Source organism: Thermobia domestica, chromosome 3, assembly GCF_964235325.1.
Source record: "Thermobia domestica chromosome 3, izTheDome1.hap1.1, whole genome shotgun sequence".
NCBI lineage: Eukaryota > Metazoa > Arthropoda > Insecta > Zygentoma > Lepismatidae > Thermobia > Thermobia domestica.
The window spans coordinates 119,880,768-119,902,134 of NC_137456.1; positions in this window are offsets into that span (position 1 = coordinate 119,880,768).

Consider the following 21,367-nt stretch of genomic DNA (forward strand, 5'->3'; position numbering starts at 1 on the left):
GGCATAGTTAAAAACGAAATTATTCTCTCCTTTAGTAGCAATAACAGCTTTCAAACCAATTGTCGCGTTGCATTCTCTCATTAATTCCTGTGTTAATACCAGCCAATTAACAATAGTTCTGGACAAAAGGCAATTTGGGACGTCCCTCCTTTGCCTTAAAGCAATTCTGTAATTGTTCACTACAATTGCTGAACCATTTTTTTTTTAATTTTCTTTTTTTAGAATAGCCAGGGATTCCATTCTACCACGGTATTTGCCATTATCAGGTCTTTAGGCTGCATTTTGCTCTCATCCTGCATATATTTATAATTTACCACGTTTCTGTTAACCACCTTTAATAAGGTTTTCCCACTTTCTCCAATAATGATTACGCGGCTGGCGATCTTCCTTTCCGAAAACTCTAGCTTTCAAGTATGTGTTCGAAACAGTGAATGAGATTTTTGAGGAAAAATGAATTATTGAAGAAATAAGGCTTTCAATAACGACTTATAACAACTTTCCCATCATTTTAAATGTGTGTGTGTTTCTTCTAAATGTGTATCATAATAACGTACCACAAAATACGCCTAACATGCAGTCACTATGTTTGTGATTTCATATCTCTTAAACCACTCGACCGATCTCGATCAAATTTTCAACATAGATATGGTTCGCGCCTGGGATTGTTTTTATTATTTCACTTTGACAATGCAGCGTAGGGGAGGGGGACGAGGGAGACATATATATATAAATGAAAATGAAAGTGGCTATTTTTGTTACTTAATAACTTTTGAACCACCTGCCCGATCTTGATCAAACTTTCAACATAGATGAGGCTCGGATCTGGGATGGCTTTTGTCGTTTCACTTTTACTGTTCAATTTAGCGGAGGGGGAGATATTTAAAAATGATCGAAAATGACCAATATTAGTGTCGAATCCATAGTTCTGGGGGTCGCTGAGGTGAACAGTGACACTTCCGATGCTGTTTAAATGTAAATTCAGCCTCGCAACTTGGGGACAGTGCAGAGAGTTTTATATATATTTAGTGTCGATTATATAATTTTCGGAGTCACTGAGATTAATAGTAACACTTCCTTCCGATGCCGTTTAAATCCAAACTCAGCCTCCAGTGGCCTTTATGTTCAAAATGAAAGGTATTCTCCCCGTGCGAAGAAAGGGTATTCTGCTGGTTAATTATAAAATGAATAATTCAATAGTGAAATATAATAGAGATAAATATATCAATAAATATTTGAAAACTTCGTTCTCCGAGCCTCCAACAATAAGAGATCGACTGTGTACATATACAGTACTTAGGCATATATATATATATATATATATATATATATATATATATATATATATATATATATATATATATATATATATATATATATATATATATATATATATATATATGTATATATATATATATATGTATATATATATATATATAAATGACTTTAGTACTCTGTATATTACTATAGAACACACCTTCAAAATAATGTCGTATATTACTAAAAGTCTTAAGTAACTCTCTAATTAATTAATTCCTGAACTTTGTGCCCAGTGAAACTTTTCATTAGATTCTCGAGTGCACCAATATAAATTTCTTGGAATTGACTTTAAACCTGTAGGACTATTGTGGGAACAAATTATATGTAAATTTTCTGATTTGATTTTTAAAATGCTGTTTGAATTTTCTTGAACATTCTTTTCATATCTCCAGAAACACAAAATAAATAATTTGATTTGTACAATTTCCGATACTGATATCCATACTTTGATAGACTATCTGTTTAACATCAATACACATTGTTGTATTAGAGATATTCGTCATGCAGTAATAGGAGAAAAGCTGAACTTCATCCGGTAATTAATTGAATAAAACTTAAAACTCCAAATTACCTAAAAACACGTGATTTTATCCTTCCTTCCTTATGATTTTGTTCTCCCTGTAACTCCTCCAAATAATCAATCACAATGACAGTATAATACTCGATTCACAAGGACACTACAAAAAAATCAATCTGTAAGGACAAAATAATATTCGATCTTCAAGATCAGTATAGTAATCGATTATATTAAATCAGCACAGGGACATCATTTCAGTCTTCGCTCGAGGATTCAACAGCACCACCGACATAAGACTTTCACGTTTTGTCTAGTATATTAATAGACAATTGATTAAAATAAATGTATTCCCCAAACTCTTCGGGGGGCAATTGCCCTCTCCTGCGCCCCTAAATGACGCCGTTGAATCAACAAAACTGATATAATTTTCGATCTACAAAGAAGTATAATATTCGATCAACAAGGACAGCATAATATTCGATGTACCAGTTCAGTGCATTAATCGATCTACAAGGACAATATAATGTTCAATCTACAATGACAGTGTAATAATCAATCTAAAAGAAGAATTCAATACTCGATCTACAAGGACAATACAGTACTCGATTTATAGCACGGTATGATATTCGATTTACAAGGGCAGTATAATAATGGATCAGAAAGGACAGTATAATAATTTATTTAAAAGGACAATATAATACTCAAACTACAAGGACAGTAAATACATTGCTTTTTGTGTCATATCAGAACGGGGGGTTTATGGACCTTTTTTTGTTTTGAATGTCTAACTATGTTTGGTGAAAGTTACCTGGATATGTTACTGAACTGGTTGATGTCACAATTTACTGAAGTGAATGACTACCTTTTTCAACAAGATTGAGCACCACCGCACTGGCATCGCAATGTCCGTAAATTTCTCAATGTGCTCCTCCTGAACAGAAAGATTGGTCGTGCTGGATGCAACGACCAAGTGGCCTCCTAGGTCAACGGATTTTACTTATGTGACTTCTTGTGAGGGTATGTCAAAAACATAGAGTTCTTACCTCCACTACCACCAACTATTGAAATTCTGAAGAAAAGAATTCCAATCGAAAAAAGGATTGGTGGAGGCACTAATATTCCTCTTTGACCTTGTAGATATTTAATATACTCGGACATACTCTTACTACATTAACCAGGATTTTGCTTCTTGTTAATTTCACCAAACAATGCCCAAGCAGTCATGTAAGATTTAAAAAATCGAGAGTATCTTTTCATTACGAAGGTGAAAGCAGACACTGACTCTCATGTTCGATGTGCGACATGCACATCAATTTCAATTTCTCACGGCAGAAAACCAGGTATTACAAAACATCTTAAACACTGTATGTTCGGCGTATAGTAACCGTGCCTGAAGTAGCGTTTGCTAGCTCTATGACAATTTTTTCCTCGATCCCAGTAATTTTAGGAACTCGCAAATCAAGTTATCAGACGCCGAAGATATCTTCGCTTCTTTCAGCATTTTCCGGTCCATGAGTTATGTGAGAAAGTTTGGTAAAGAAATTGAGCCGAAGCTGTACTGGCATACAATGCAACGCCACAGTAACAAATTTGTTTACCTAGTTCACAACAACCAAATTCAAGAAAAATATGAAACACGAAAAATTTATAACAGTATTCACAAATGCTTCAAATCACAAAGAAGTAAAGTTGTTCCGATTCCTAGAGGCATTTTGTCCCATCATCGAATGTTGAGGTTTGCACTCACTTCATGGAGAAATATCGGACATGATAGGTGAATTTCTAAATAACGCCTTCGAACGGAATGACTTACGGCGAAAATATACTCTTTCTTTACATATATATACTATTCATGTTGAAGAATCAGGATCCTGAAACTCTTTCCCGATTTGAATCCTATAGAAGTGCCATTCAAAAATATGATTTCTCACTACCTGCAACTGTGTTTACTCTAGTAGGATCTGAATTAAAGCTACAAGATAAATCGGATTTCTACAAGATCTTCGGGGTTGTCTATAGAAAGATTAAAATGGAGATAGAACCTTTCATCACTGACTCCATACCAGAAAACCCCTTTCCGATATCTATTACCGCGTTTCCTTTATGGCAGTCAGTGTTAAAACCACAACATGCCATTTCCGTTTTGAATACAAGGATGAGGAAACAATGAAAATCTTCCCTCGGGGCATTAAATTCATTTCAAGAAGTAATTTCTTGCTATCTGCCATTTGTGTTGCCAACGTTGAAACCTGAAATGGTTGATGTCTGACATATCTCACATAACTTATTTCACTCTCTAGCCATGTTTATTCTAAAGATCAGTATTGAAACCGAAAATATTAGTATAGTCACTGAGAGTAAAGTAGGTACTGGGACTAAGTGAGTAATACTAAAATAAATTACAGCAGGTAACACAACAATTGTTTTAATTTTATAAGTCGTCTTACTGATTAAAACCAGCAATTAAGGGTTGTGTTTAATCGAGTTGTGTTTGGCTTCTGGCAGACAAAAAAGGAAGCAGTCATAGATAAGCGGAAACGTAATCCTGCCAAAGACTCTTATGACTTTAGTCATATACGCTAAATAATACCTATCCATTACTCGAGAATATATTGATCGCAAGGAGTCGTGATATTTTACTTAAATCTACCGATTTCACCACCCAATAGAACGTGAAGGTGTGTTCCGTTTGTCAACCATAATCCATGAAATTTTGCCACTGTCACCTCTCCGTAGAACATTTCCTCAGGTGTTACCTTTTACCGTTTGATTCGAATAATTGCTGCCGCAAGTTTTATTATCACTCGTTCACCGTATCTTCAAAGTTTGACAACTCTGTTGGTGAAGTTCTGCTCTTCAACGCTTTCTCAAGTATGTTTTCGGAAGGAGGTTCCTCGAGTAATATTGAAATCGTCCGATATATTAGAAGCAAACCGGAACATTTCTATAATTGGTGTTGAACCCAGTCTTAACAAGCCGTTAATGGTCACCATAGAAATTAATTCAGGGAGGGTTTCAACATAATTAGATGTAGGTGACGGTCATCTCTAATAAGTTGTATCGTAGAACCAGTCCCAAGAAGAAAACGAGATACTATGAAGTGAAGCAGGCAATTCGAGACGAGGAGAAATGGGTACGGGTGCGCACGAGACAAGATTTGAGGCTATCTCGTTTCGAAAATGTGCTATAAAGGTGATGTCTCGACTCGAAAAATGTATTCTTCTCTATTGGAAGAGCTGTGTCTCGATTCGAATTTTGTCAGGAAAATTCTGTCTCGATTCGTCTCGTGCGCATCCCTAGAAATGGGTATCGATACCATGTTTTCGGGGGCTTCCTGTGGAAGAAATTCCCTTTGGGGCATATCTTCGATGGTGCTCGCGTAGTTTACTATTTGGTCTAGGAATTAATTCGTGCGGTTGGTACGCATACATTGAAGCTGTAGTACAAACACAAAATACATAAATACCTTAAGAAAAATATTGTCCATCGCTAGCCACCACTTTCGCCCATCTGTCAGGCAATGTACGGATTCCGTGGCGAAAGAAGTCCTCATCCTTGGAAGCGATCCAGTCAGAGACCCATGTTTCGATATCTTCTGAAGAAGTAAACCGCTGTCCAATCAAATCGTTGTTCATGCAATCGAACAAGTAGTAGTCCGAAGGAGCAACGTCTGGTGAATACGGCGGGTGGGGTAAAACTTCCCATCCGACATTTTCTAAATAGGTTTTGACCGGTTTTGCGACATGTGGGCGAGCGTTATCATGTTGAACAATAAGTTTATCATGTCTGTTCTCCCATTCTGGTCGTGTTCTGGCCAGAGCTTGCTTCAAACGCATTAATTGTCGTCGATAACGTTCTCCATTCATAGTTTCACCCGGTTGCAGCAGCTCATAGTACACCACACCTTTCATATCCCACCATATGCACAGCATAACCTTTGCACAGTGAATATCTCGTTTTGGTTGTGATGGACCTGGTTCACCTGGTTTCACCCAGGCCTTTTTTCGTTTAGGGTTCTCGTAATGGATCCACTTCTCATCACCCGTAATAATTCGATGCAGAAACCCCTTTCTGCTCTGTCGTTGAAGCAGCAATTCGCAAATGGTTTTTCGTCTTTCAACGTCTCTGTCTTTCAATTCATGTGGAACCCAATGTGACATCTTTTGAATCATTCCCATGGCTTTCAAGCGTTTGGAGACTGTTGTTTGATCAACGCCTAATGCTGCTGCAAGTTGTTCCTGCGTTTGACACGAATCCTGCTCGAGCAATGCTGTCAATTCTTCGTCTTGAAATTTTTTTGGCTGTCCAGCTCGCTCTTGGTCTGCCAAGCCGAAATCACCACTTCTAAACCGTGCAAACCACTTCTGACACGTTCGCTCAGCTAGAGCATGGTCACCATACACTTCCACCAAAATACGATGACTTTCAGTCGCACTTTTCTGCATGTTAAAGTAATGCAGCAGGACACCCCGCAAAAACACTTTATCAGGCACAAATTGCGCCATGTTCACTTAACTACAAACTGGCGTTGTTGACGCTTTAATCCACTGCCCTATACTACGAACGATACGCGATGACAGGGGTTTGCAACACATGTGTGGATACACGGAACTGTGGGACGTTCCGTTCGTTGCGCCATCTCTTGTCCACCCGCACGAATTAATTCCTAGACCAAATAATATTTTCACAGTACTCCTTTCACTCCGTATATTGAAATGTCTCTGCCAAAGGAAGTATTTTGAAATCATCACTGAACAGGTTTTCATTGATACGTGACAGAAATGAATTTATATATTAAAATATGCCAAGCATAACAAGTGCTCGGCATCATGAGTGTTGTGTTGCTGTTTCTTATACAGACAGGCTGATGCGTCATAGCAACTATTCCAGGAAGTTCCTACTATAAAGGAAAGTTTGAAGAAAAGGGGTTATAAAACCATTTATCTTCTTTCCAGAGAGGCGATTTTTTATTTCACAATCCATTTTATAAAAACGTGTATAGTGAAAATAGGCCATTTTTGGGTTATTATTTTTCTCTATATTATCTGACCATGAGCATAAATTGTTTTCAATTAAAATTGCTGTTTTTTGTATATTACCTAATGGATTATTTATTTTACGTATCAAAATGAGATTTTAGAGTTCGCATAGTACCTAGGACGTAAGGTAGATGTACGGCAATAGTAGAGTCGATTATTTTAATATTTTTATAGTGTACCCACTTCGCCTCCACTGTTCACAGATCTCCTGCACTGCATGCTAATTCATGTACATATTTTTCCCTATTTCACTCATGATAATAATACCAGAATGAACATTAATTATGCTTGTATCACAAGAGTTTCCAAGAGACACTACCTGCCAAGATAACATTTTTATACGAAGTGTATTGAAGTTATAACGCTTCCAACTTTTTTCTCTGAAGACTGGTAACAGATAGAAATATGCTGTTTATTTTAAAATACGCAAGCTCTCATTGTCAATGTGTGACAGAGATGACAACAGCGTACGACACAAAGAACTCAAGCGGCAGCCGTGAGGATGATGACTATTTTTGATACGATACTTGTCGTTTTCTAGATTTGCCTGGGGTGACACCACTTAAAAATTCGTCGCCAGTTGAGTGAGAGATGTGATGATGGTGTATACATGTGTCTAACGTGCGTTCGTGGGTGCGACATTTCAAAGAAAACAGAACGCTGTGTGACAATACACCAAAACATTCTCGGCATCGCACAAGCCGGTCCGATGTCATGATCGAACGAGTGAGGAAAAATATTTTGGAGGATCATCGAATGAGTGTGGAACACATCGCCTCCAAAGTTGGTATTTCCGTGGATCTGTGCACACTGTCATCAAACCGGCTTGTGGGAGGCCGAGAATATCTTGGTTTGTTGTCACACGACGTTCTGCCTTCTTTGAACTGTCACGTCCACGCATTAGACACATCCATGACACCATCATCATAATGTCTCACTCAACTGGCAATGAATTTCAAGCAGTGTCATAACACACAAGTGGAGAAAAACGAATGATTATATGAAGTTCTTATAATAAAAACGTCACAATTTTACAAGTATCGTATCGAAAACAATCATCACTCTCACCGTTGCCGCTAGTTCTGTGTGCCGTACGGTGTTGCCATCTCTGTCACGCATTTGACAACAAGTGCTCGCGTATTTTAAAACAACGAGCACATTTCTGTCTGTTTCCAGTCCTAAGGGAAAAACTGGAAGTGTTACAACTTGAATGCACCTCGTAGTTCACATGTACTCAGTTTGCCCCCATTGTCTCTAGATTATTTTCATAAATTTTATATCTGGCATATGCTACGTCATTGATAAAAAGATAAAAACATGTCCTGTGTAGCTAATGGAATGAAGTATAGAATATAGACGGAAACACTGTGAAATATTTTCTTTAAAATAGAAATAAATCGAGCGCTAAAAGTAAGAGGAACGTTGCAAATTGATATACTGTGGGAACTCTGGAAATGATACTCTCTAGGTTTGTGTGACTGTAAACGTAGCAAGCGTGAAGGTACTTCCGAACACGCAAAACAATAATTTAACACCTGAAGGAAGAAAATTGGAATGTAAGATAAAATAACAAAACTGCTCTCTAGCAGCACGTAACGTAAACTAGGTCTATGGAGACTAATTTCCGGTAGAAAAATTGTGTGGGCAGGAACATATGTATGAGATATTACCCTTTGTCTGCTTATTGTAAGATAATGATTAATATTTCGAACAGATGGAGAGAGGTTTCGTGGTTTTTTATTGTGTATATCGCATGTACTGTACTTACTATTGTTATTACATGTGTCATTCACTAACAAACTCAAAACAAAGCACTAAATGATTTTTTTACAGCGAAATGCATAATAGCTAGATTACACTTGTGCACGTTAGAAAGAATGCATACGACTCTGTATCATTGGCAAAGTTGTATAGGAATCTTGCTGCTATAAACTACCATGTTTCCTAGAAAATAAGATCCTTCTTTAATTTTATTTTAATTTACTTATTTATTTATTTATTTATTGCCAAAAAGACGGATTAGGGTTCATTTCAGGGGACGCTGAACATGTCAATTCGGGCCTAGTGCGCAGCCAGAATTTTTTGTTCCGATACGTCTGAGCTTGGGTAGGGGTCCAATACTATATAAGCTACTACGTCTATACAGTATTGAACTGCTATTATTCTGCACTTGAAAAGACGATAAATAATTCTAAAATACTTTCACCTACAGTTCCAGAAAAACATGATAAAACTGATTTGTTTTTGTAAGAGGAAGAGTACGAATAAAGTGTAGGATCAAATTTACACCCTACATCAACAAGGGCGCCCATGTTGTGGTTTCCAAGGGGAGGGGGCAAGTATAAGCGACGTTTCAAAAATAGTTTCAAATTTTGCAGTAACTCATGTAAAGATTCTATTGGATTTTCGATATTCTGAAGTACAATTTCCTCTAGGGGGCAAGCGCCTCACCTTGCCCCCCTGATGAGCGCCCTTGTACATCAATCATTTTCCTGTTAAACAAGTATAGTTTTATTGAGGAAGTGTACGAATGTGTTAGGAATATGTTAGGTATCCTACTCGTATGTTAAGTTAGGATTTTTTTGGGGGGGAGGGACCGGACACTGTGGGCACTCCGTGGGCGCGCTACTGACCCGGGGCATCAAAGTTACATACGTGCTCTCAGATTTTATGTGGAGAAACGGGCAAAGTAAGTTTTGTTGAAACGTTTGGGGTATGGTTTATTCTTGGAGTAAATCAATCTGAATTTTCTTTATTTATTTTACATGTTTCCTTCTATTCACTTATGTTTACATGAAATACAGTGTAATAATCAGTAAAATGTAACTACAGAATTTTTATGCACAGAAGTTCAAAATAATTAACGAAGAAAACATAACAATATATTAATTTATCATATTTATATATGCTTTATAAAAAGATTCATTTCACATGGCTTTCGAGAAAAAATAACAATTATGGATAATCTCAATATTGTTTTTGGTATAGCAGCAATAACATGCTGAACATTAAGTGCGACCTTTTGCCCCGCTTAACTCTACTAGAGAAGAAATATCTCCTCCAGTTCCCTTCCAGGCGGCAACGTACCAAGAACTGACGAAACGTTGCCACGTTGGACCGCAATGGATATACGTTGTACTAAGAAGGACGCTGAACGAACATCTCCAGAAACGATAGATATGCGTCTGCCTACCTCTCTGATAAAATCAAGGCTTCTAGAACCCCATGCCCCACTGGTCTCGATGGATATTGGAGCAAAAATAAATTTGTCGAGGAGATTGTTATATTTCTTTTCCTTTTCTGCCTCTCTACGTCTAGCAACTTCTCCAGCATTCATAACAGTCAATGGGAGGCTTGAATGGACAAATGTGTCCGAACATGTAAAATCCCAAACTAGTGATTTGCCTCTCATCCAAGGTATTAGTGTCATGCCGTCAGGTCGTTTACCATCAGATCGACAACAGCCTGACGGTTCACGAATGGAAGGAATTCCTGCCGTTGTGAGGGCTCGCATAATGATGTCATTAACAGATGAATGTCTGGTGTTCCTGCCTATGCTCTTCATGCATGAGAGGCCATGCAGGCCGCGTTGGGTAACTTGATCCCCGCAAGCTGGACAGCGATGTGGCTCACAAACATCTGAACCTAGTCTTAAGGCTACTGCGATTCGGAAGTTTTCATTAGACATGTAAAGACCTAATTGGGGGGAAGGTAACGCATTTAACCATGCCCCAGCATGGGGGGATGACGCAGCAAGAAGCCTAGCTTTATCCTGAGGAACAGTAACGGGTTGTAAAAGAAGTTCATGAAAATGTGCTGCTATTGGTGTGTACCAAGATGCCTGAAAACCTCTTTTGCTGATTTCTGGAAAGTCCGTATCTGTTATATTTATCCATTTATTTGAGCCTTCTTGAACTATTTCATCTGGGTCCAGGTGGTGGAAGGAGAGCTTCGATTAAACGAAGAGATCCGTGGTAGGACGCTAAAAAGGTAGGAATCGCCATATCAACGGTTCGTCGAATACCAGGACCTCCTAATCCAACAGGTAAGGATGCTTGCATCCAAGAGTCGTCACTCAAGGAGCAGTTCAAAATTGACTCCAGACCCATTTTAAGGATAAGATCATATTTTTCCAGTAGTGGAGTCTCATTCCAAGGTGGAAAGCATCTTAAGAAGTAGTTTAAACGAGGGATCGATAAAGAGGCACGTAGAAGAAAGAAAGCTGCATGGACAGAAATCGAGGCGAGACGAGACAAAAAATATTCTAACTTCGATATTTTGCTTAACGGGACATTGGTAAATGCTTCCTTTGTGAGAGCGGCGCCTAGAAGACAAGCATTATGGTTAGTTAGAAGACGTATTCCTGGGGCAGCTTCGTCAATTTTTTTAAATAATAGGTCGAACTTGGCTTCATCTGACCCAAGAAATCCAACTTCACACTTTGAAAAATTCAAATGTAGACCAAGTGCAGATGCCTTCTCATTTATTTGTGCTAGAGTTGAAAGAACTACATCAGGTTCATCAGCGATAGTCCCATCATCCAAGTACCAAATGTTTAATTCAGTGTTGATTGATTTAACTAAGGAATGAATGGTAATAGCAAAGAGTGCTGGGCCCAGGGGATCGCCTTGTTGTACTCCTCTCAGGGATGAAATAGTGTCTTCACCTAAGAATAGATTACTGGGTTGAGCGTAACATTGGTAAACATATGGATAGATTGAAGGAAATTCATTCAACACTGTAATGAGCATGGAGTCCCGGCGAAGCTCGTTAAATGCGTTGTGAAAATCCAGCTTTAAGATAGCTTTAGGAGCATTGTGAATGGAGGAAAAATAAACTCGGGTTGCATGTACAGCTGCTTCGGCTCCGTTGGGAATACAAACACCAAGTTGGTGGGGAGACAAAAAGTTCTTAAAATGCTCTCGTGTTCTGAAGCATATAATTTTGGCTGATGTTCTGCGCCAGTCATTACCGACTGCGATAGGTCTAATTCCACCACATTTCTTTTTAAGAGCAGTAAGATTGGCTCCGAAAAACAATGGCCGAACTTCCAAGGGGACTTTTCCTGCAATCGCATAATGATTTTAAGAGCTTTTCCTTCGATTCAAGTACTGGAAAGGATAGGAGATCTTTGAGAATCGAAGGGCGAAGACCATCGAGACCTCCCGCGCTACCAGATGGAAAAGAATTAATAGCTACCTTAGCTTCATTAATCGAAACTCCTTGACAGCGCTTTGGGTCATCAGGAAGATTCGGTAAAATAAATTCACCAGGATGGGCTGGGTGCTTCTCCAATAGCGTCTCAAACACAGAAATGTCGGCGGTTGCAACAGTATCATCTGACATTAGTAGACGGACTGCTCCACGGATGTCACCATCTGCAAGTTTGTTTTCTACAATCTTAAGATTGGAAACATTCTGTTTTGGAAGAGATTTCTTGATCTTTGTTGGATGCCAGGTTAAGGCGTCAATACCTACATCACACCAAAGAAAAATTTTATTATGACTAATGTTCTAGTTAGATCTTATTTTCAGGAAAACACAGTATCAGGGTTTTCTAGAAAATTACAACGGGTCGCTAGAAAATGGGAGTCCAAAATTTCAAGCACTTCAGGTAATAATTAATAATTGTGACAAAAAGTTCAAAAGAAATTCTAAAGTTTTTAAACGTATTTATCCAATATATGTAACTTGTAACGGAAAACTGTTTTTCATTTGTTTTGAAATGAAATGAAATTAAAATTCTAGTTTTACGTTCTACGTTTGGGGGTCATGATGGCTCTGTAGTAGAACGCTTATCTCTGGTGTGTGGGGTCCCTAGTTCGATCTCCATCCAAGTAAGTTTGTGGTAAACAACATCGTGTCTATGGGTTTTCTTGGGGTAATCCCCCCATTTCCTTCCACATTCTCTTTCCACCAATTCTTCCATCATCATTCAGTTCCTTTAATCATCCGTCACCTTTAGCCTAAAAGGCATAATCGTGGGACGTAAAACTGACCCAAGTAGCAAGAAAGCTATCGGCCAATTGGCGAGTGCTTGGCTTTTGGCTTTGTACACTTCCCCTTTCAACGCGTGCTTTCATACAATTTGCCTTTGGTTGTACTTGCAAGCGATACTTTAGATCCTTGCCAGTGTGTCATAGCTTCACTGGCCGTTCATTGGCTATATTTGACTTGCCGCCAGTGTAAAACACTTGCCTCAAGCTTGAATGGAACACTGTATAGAAGATTGTCCCATGTAACTGCGTTACTAGAATCCAGCTTGCGACATGCTTACCAGCTTATAATGCAAAATTACAGCAAGTCGTTTTCAAGTTGTCTCTGTTATCAAGGGAAATATTTAATTTTATGTCGTACGATAATTCTCTTTAGGCTAAAGGAGATAATAATTGTTTGGAAGTGAATGATTATGAAATTTTTGGTAGAATGAGTTTGGAAGAGAAGAACCTTCGAGAAAACCCAGGACACGATGTTTTTCAAGACAAACTTACGTGGTCGGGGATCAAACCGGGGACATCTCGGTAAAATCCCAACCTCTGAGCCAGCATGTGCCAACCTTTGAGATTTGAATTTTTGTGGTTAGTGTCTTTACACAACACAGCAGCTATAAATACCGGGACCTACTTTTAACATGGGTCCCGAGAAATGATCATGTTGCACAGACCATTAAGAGGCCTAATCACTGCGAAATTAAAATACTGCTGATTTTACAGTAATTAAGTGATATCTTCAAATAGATAAAAGATAATTGAAATGTGGAACAAAAGCGCGCTAGACAATATTATTTTTCATGATGAAACGTTATCACTGACGCAAATCCCGGGGGGATGAGGGAAACATGTCCCCTCCAATCTTAGAACTATGAGGGACTGTACCCCCAATAATCCGATTTGAAATATGTTGTTTGGAGGGGGATGTGTTGATTTGTGTCCGACTGCCACAAAAGAAAGTGAGATGAGATTGGTCGCCCCCCCCCCAGAATACGCCTCAAATCTGCTCGCTTCCCAATGTTGAAGACAACTCGGTTCCCTGATCCTCCACAGCTTTGTTTTTCAACTTTATAAATATTTTGAACATCACTGAAACATATATATATATATATATATATATATATATATATATATATATATATATATATATAAAAGTTTTACCAGTCCTCCCCAATGTTGAAGACAGATTTGCGTTGCTGACCGTTATCACAAGCCACCTAACAGCTTTCCATTTGCAGATATTTATAAACGCGAAATAAATAGCGATTTTCTAAATGGCTGGAAATCGAAAGTTGATAGGTGAGTTGTAATAATGGTATCTCTAGTAAAATAATGTTGTCTATGGAGCTCTTGTTCCACTTTTAGATTATCTTTTATCTATTTGAAGATATCACATACTTACTGTAAAATTAGCGGTATTTTAATTTTGCCTTAATGGGGCCTCTTAAGCAAGGTCCACAATCACAGTATCGGCCACATCTCACCACACTATTTCACATTAAGGAAAGCTAGTCTACAGAAACGCTCCTTTGACCCCTGCTTGTCATTTGCTTTATTACATTACATCAACCAGTGGGGTTGTGTTTTTAGTTGGCTACGTGCGTCCATTCATACCTTAACATCACACAATAACTCTTGAAGAAAATGGATTTTTAAGTTATTTTTCTCTGGAAATTGATATCAGAACGATTATCTTGGTGGAACCCGTTAATCAAGTCAATCCGTTATCATCTTAATGAGTAACAATGATTTTTACTTGTCCGTTACTACACACGATAAGTCTTGAACAAAAGCGATTTTTTAAAATTCTATTTGTTGTAGTAGATTGCTAAAACGATTATCTAGGTCGAAGTAGTTAAAGGAGTCAAATCCATTAAGATCTTAACGGATAACCGTGACTTTAACAAAGCTACCCGTATCTGATTTTCTACTTTTGAAAACAATGGATAGTAGAAATTACACATCGACCTTTGTAGCAAATATGGCAGCAAACATACTCGAGCTTTCGACAACTAATGGACGAAATTGAGGCTTCAAGTGCATGGTCCTTTTTACTGTCTACTGAGTTTATTTATTACTGAGTTTATTTATTACTTTTTTTATTATTTAAATATCCGTTTCTTGCACCGTTATAAAGCCTTTGAAAGTAAAGAAAATGCGTGAAGCATATAACGAAGTATTATTAATACCATCAGCAGTGATTCTATCGATTATTGGGCCAGCTGAAATTCCAATTTTTACAGCGGAGGAACAAAGTTAAAGCATAAGAATTATGGCCTTTTTTTAAAATGTTTTTCAATTTTCTAAAATGTCATTTCACGATTTTTCGTTTTTTTTCGAAAAATATTCGTTTTTCGTTTTCAATTTTTCGAATTATTTTCCGTTTTTAGAAAAATTTGTCGTTCTTGTGTACAAAATATGCTGTTTCTAAGTGACATTTCGCCATGCACAATGCTGATGATGAACACAACCATTATTTTATTACTAATAAACGAAGCTAAGAGAGAGGTTTATTTCTTGGCTCGTAATGTAACTTATCATATTGTTGCGGTAAATACTTCAAGTTCTGACTAGTGCTCTCAAACGGGTCGGGTCAGGTCAACTCGGGTCGGGTTATCGGGTCGGGTCAGTCGGGTCAGCTCGGGTCGGGTCAATCGGGTCAGCTCGGGTCGGGTCAATCGGGTCAGCTCGGGTCGGGTTATCGGGTCGGGTCACTCGGGTCGAATTATCGGGTCGGGTTGTCGGGTCGGGTCAGTCGGGTCAGTTCACTTTGGTCAACTGAGTTTAGGTTGAGATTAAACTCGGCTGGAGTCGAAAGCTGCTGTTTTTCACTAGCTGCCTAATTAAAAATAGCAATTTTCAATTGATTTTATAGAAACCATAAATCTATTTTGAACACTTGCAGCTAGTCTTTTTATGATAAATGCTTATTTTTCTACTTGTGTGTACTTTAATTTTTAAATGTGGAAGATTGATTTTACCAATCGACTGTAATATTAATATCTACGCCAATATGGAGTCTGGATTTAGAAAAAAACTAGAAGTTGTTTAAGCAACGCCAAAAGAGATATTGGATATGGACGACCAAGCCCAAGCAGGGCCGCGGTGGCTCAGTGGTAGAGAATTCATCTCTGGTGCATGGTGTTCAGTAGCGTACCTAGAGTTTTTTCAGGGGGGGGCAATGAAGGGCCCAAGAGGATTTTGAGGGCGGCATCTCCAATATATATATATATATATATATATATATATATATATATATATATATATATATATATATATATATATATATATATATATATATATATATATATATATGTGTGTGTGTGTGTGTGTGTGTGTGTATTCAGGGTGAATGTTTCCATCTTTATTGTTCGTGATTTTACTCTTTGGAAAACAGTGAAAATATAAGAATTTAGTACCTCAAACAACTAGGATTCATTAATGCAATTGATTTCTAATATAAGTAAATAGTTATTTAATCATGGCGTTTAAAATATGTGTAGCTGGTTGACTTAAGTGGAAGCAAATACACTTTTACAGGTAAAGAAAATAACTTATAGGTTCATGCCTCTACTTGAAGAGGATCTTTCTATTCGTGTGGGCAGCAGCAAACATATCCACAATTTGTTAAAGATCTAACGATTTAGCAATTTTCTTCTCAATATAAAGTAACACTAAGTTTTTCAACCTATCATGAGTCATTGACTTGCGTATACAAGTCTTTAATCTTTTCAAAGAAGAGAATGACCTTTCACATGTAGCACTAGAAACTGATATAATCACAGAGATGATACCTAGCTTGTAGGTTTCTAGGAATGCGGTTTTGTAGACACAAAAATCAACGAAATTCGTTAAGGAATCAGCTTTTGTTTTCTTCTCGTCTTCATACAACTTAATTGTTAGAGCAACCCACATTATGCTTTATTTCTTGTTTAATTATGCTTTTTTTAAATTATGCTTTATTGTTAATTTCAATGATTATTTTACATTAATCGTGTATAATGTATATTTATTATACAACAAATATTCTAAATATCTTGGTCTATTTATTGATATTTTTTTGCAACTAGTTTCTCTCATATTTAATGAACTTTCTACTTAATTCATTGTAAAGAGATGTGCTTTGCTGGAATATTTTTTTTCTATCATGTGTGTGCGCCTTACAGGTACATATATACAGAAAGGGAAAGTAAAAGATGCCACCAAAAGGTACAGAAAGTGCTTAAGTTCAAAAAGTAAACATAACAATACAGTGATGACGCCAGACGGGGGCAAGGGGGACGAGCACCCCCTCTTAGCTACTTCTGCCCTCCTGACTGCCACCTAGACTGCCCCCCCCCCCAGACTCGTACAATCTTTAAACATTCTTCATGTAGTATTATATATCAGTATCATAACCAATCTCATCGACAAATTGTAGTCTACTTTCCATGAATTTACTATATGGCAGATTAATCCTCAAGCTTTCTTCTTTGAGCGTCTGGGTACATTTCTGTTTTCTAATTTAGCCCCTTTTGAGGTAAATTTTAGTTATACTTCTTTCTTATGATTTTTAATAATTGTGCCTAGCGAACAATAGTAGATTTGGTCGACTTGTTTTCTTCTCATTGGATCAACTTCGATTGGAAACAAAAGAAAGGTAAAACCAGTTACGTAACTTGTTTGTATTTGTCCAGGTTTGAAGTTTTCAGTTTCATATTTTGTTTTATTTAAAACTTCTTTTTTCTGAAACATTATTCTCGGCTTCCAATATTCAGAGGATGTGCTTATAACAGCTTAGTTTGCAACTACCAGGGCTTAGTTTTTTGAAGGAGATAAAAAGAGTTGTGTTTTCCCTTCCTGCAAATGATAATAATAAAATTATGGAATGAAATTGATTCCCAATAAAATGTATTGTCAGAGTGCTGATCTTTAATTAGTAATTGGTTTATACTAGTGCTCCTTTACTTATTTTGTTTCAAAGTACTGACGTGACGTCTACCATATTGACTAGGAACTGCTGAAAAATTCGTAGCCCAACCCAGAAGGAATGCACGTGGATTGGTGAAGTTTTATTTCTTCTTCTCTTCCCTCGAGAGTCAATATACTACCTTGTATAGTGCTCCAGCTTTTGCAGAAAAGTTAAAAAAATCTAGATTTCCTCGCACCACTGTTCGTAGCACTACCCCTTTCAGATCTAAAATGGCGTCTTTCAAGTGTTATTTATGTTTGGGAAATAAGTACACGTAATAGTTAGACGGAGCTAAGTCTGCGGAATAAGAATGATGATCTAGACATTGAAATCCTAGATTATGCAATGTCAGTTATGTTCGCAGGGGCTTGATGGACAGGTGTATTCTCCTGAAGAAACAGAATTCCTTTCTTTTCATTTTCCGCAGCGTTGAACTTTGAATTTTTCTTTCAGTTTTGTAAGTAATGTAGAGATTCTGGATTAAATATCTGACCATTGAGGAGGTAGTCTACCACTCCATACTTATACCAGAAGAATGTTCCAAACAATTTCTCAACCTACTTCTATGTCTTGAACTTCTTGGGGCGATGGAGGAATGAGTGCTACTACTCCATTGACTGTTGTTCCGATTCAGGATCATAGTGGTACAACCATATTTCATCTATGGTTACTATTCGTCAGCGAAATTAATCAGCATTACGGTCAAATTGGAAGAATACTTCTCTTAATGCCGTTACCCTTTTATTCTCCTGACATATATTTTGGGAACCAATTATGCCGAGAACTTGCGCATACCCAAGCCATTCTGAATTATGCTACCGACGAGTTCCAAAGAAATGCCCAGAATCCCTGACACAAGTTTTGCTGAGAAGGTAAAAACTGGGAAAGCGGGGTGCAGACCTCAGACTATAATAAATATAAATAGCTTAAATTATTTTTGTCACACAAAAACTGGGGTGGCCTAGACCCTCCGGCCCCGGGCTATATCCACCACTGGCTGAAATGCTGCAATTTTCAAGAATAATGTCACAAATTGCATCCATGATTCCAGGAAGAGTCATTGCTTTTAATCATCCTGGATGTAAAGCATAATTTGTTGAGAAATTGCTACGTTTATACTAAGCCACTTACTTCTTCACCACTATATATAACGGAGGAGAGTCCCGTGGTGTTTCACTGATTTCCTAATTAATTTACTTCGGTGACTTTCCTTGCTGGAACAAAAATGTTATAACAGTAAATTCGTGATGTTAGTGAAATTATCTGTTTGGGCACACATAATCACTTCAGAGGCCTGAGAAACAATAAGAATTTCATTATTAATATGAAAATTTATATTTGTACATACAGAGATATGTTTTTCTAAACTACGGTTTCATTTTTCTACCTAGTACCTACACTCCTTCTGGATTGGACTACGACATTTTCAGCAGCTCCTCGTAAATTCTCTCTCTCTCTCTCTCTCTCTCTATATATATATATATATATATATAATATATGAGAAAGAGAAAGAGATACGTAGCATATAGACGAATGTGTTACTTGTAGCATACGCGAAAGTAATTCAATTTATGTTTAGGCTTCAAAAGTTTCATTGAAAAATATTTCATGTGCAGACGTTACTTATTTGTTAGTTACAAATTTTATTTGAAATAAGTTTAATTTATAATCATATAGATCTAACATAAAAACAGCAACGAAATACACAATGTAATGTAAAATAAGTCAAACGTAATAAATATGTCATTTTTTGTATGGCAAATAGCCGCCCTCCGAAAATGTATCTGCCCCTCCTTTGCCCCCTAAGAACTTAAAGCTGGCGTCGTCACTGTAACAATATAGTATGGAGTTCTTGCATACTATTCATTGTTGGCGGAAAAATTTCTTCTTTTACTTTCTTTTCTCCACATCAAAGGATTACACCGAAAAGTTTACAGAAATAAAAATGAGCTTTTCATTATTGCATTGTTATGTTCTCAATGGTTTTGCATTGTAAATATTGGCTTTAAAAAATATTAACACAGTATGTTAAACTTTCAGTTAAAGAGAATTTTCCAAGAATTGTGCTATATATTTTAAATTATGCTTTATGCTTTATTTTCTAAACTTATGCTTTTAAAACTAATTTCCCAATGTGAGTGCATTTTGGCGTTCACCCAGTGTCGTGACCATAGTGCTCTCAAACGGGTCGGGTCGGGTTGTCGGGTCGGGTCAGTCGGGTCAGTTCGGGTCGGGTCAGGCTACTCGGGTTGGGTTGTCGGGTCGGGTCAGTCGGGTCGGGTCAGTCAATTCGGGTCACGGGTCGGGTCGGTCTTCAACCCGACCCGACCCGACCCGTTGAGAGCACTAGTTCTGACTCTTCTTTGTAGCTGATTAGCTAAAACACGTCGTTCCTCTTTAGTGTAATACTAGCTTCCACTTGATCTCAGGAGATGTATGCCTCAGATACAAAATCATATACTGGTTCGGGTTCCAACCTAACATTGCTATATTTTACGGACTATATATAAGACTCACTTTTTTCTTCGAAAAATTGCCTCCAAAATTAAGGTGCGAATTATACTCGAAATTAGTATTAAAGGTCCTCATGCAGAGTCGTTCTGACGACTGATTAGTGCCATACTAAAGAGTTCGTCTAACACATGTTTCCTACAGTAGTCAGGTCTTTAGTATGACGCTAATCGTACGTCAAAACGACTGTACATAAGGCGGGAAATGTCCAGTGTTTGATTTAAAATTCCTACCAGTCTTAAAAATGGCCATATATTCGATGCCGCGGGAAACCTATCTCTATCTGGCAACATTGGAGTCAACTGGCAGCAGCAGTGCACCGATGCGACGAACATGAGTTGCGGGGATTCACAAGCTTGCTAACACTGTCTCCTTCCCGCCCCGCCATCACAAACTCAGAATCATAGACTAGAATATACAGACCGTAAACTCTGCGAAAACCTGGAAACAAAGCGAACCGTAGAGATTTTAAAGGTCAATTCGGTTTTATAAAGTAAGATTTTCTTTTAAGTCTGGCTTTGCACTCTCTAATAATAAAAATGGTAAAAATGTTAATTTTTGAGCATATTTTTTTTAAAATAAAGTGCGCTTTATAGTTCGTAGCGTCTTATAGTCCGTAAAACACGAATACCGTCTCATATAAAAAATAATGTTGAAAAGAGATGGTACCCTGCAATCAATGGAAACAATATCAAGATTCAGCCGTGATGGTAAGAATAAATGTTACAAACAGGTTTTAGATTGTGATATCGATTAATTGTCGTATTACGAATACCTCCACTTATACAATATTTATGTAATTTCTAACCTACAAATAAACTAAACTTTAATTCATGTTTATTGTTCTGTAACAAGGCCCGATAATAATTATTAATATTATTTTGTTACAAGCAACTGTACATAGTACGAGTACAATGGCAATGTTTTCTTTCGTTTAAATGTTTGTCTAGCTATTTCTTTATAATCGCACCTATCATATGAATTTTGAAATTTAAATGCATTTGAAGACTGGAATAAGAGTCAGGGGACACTCGATTCAGCC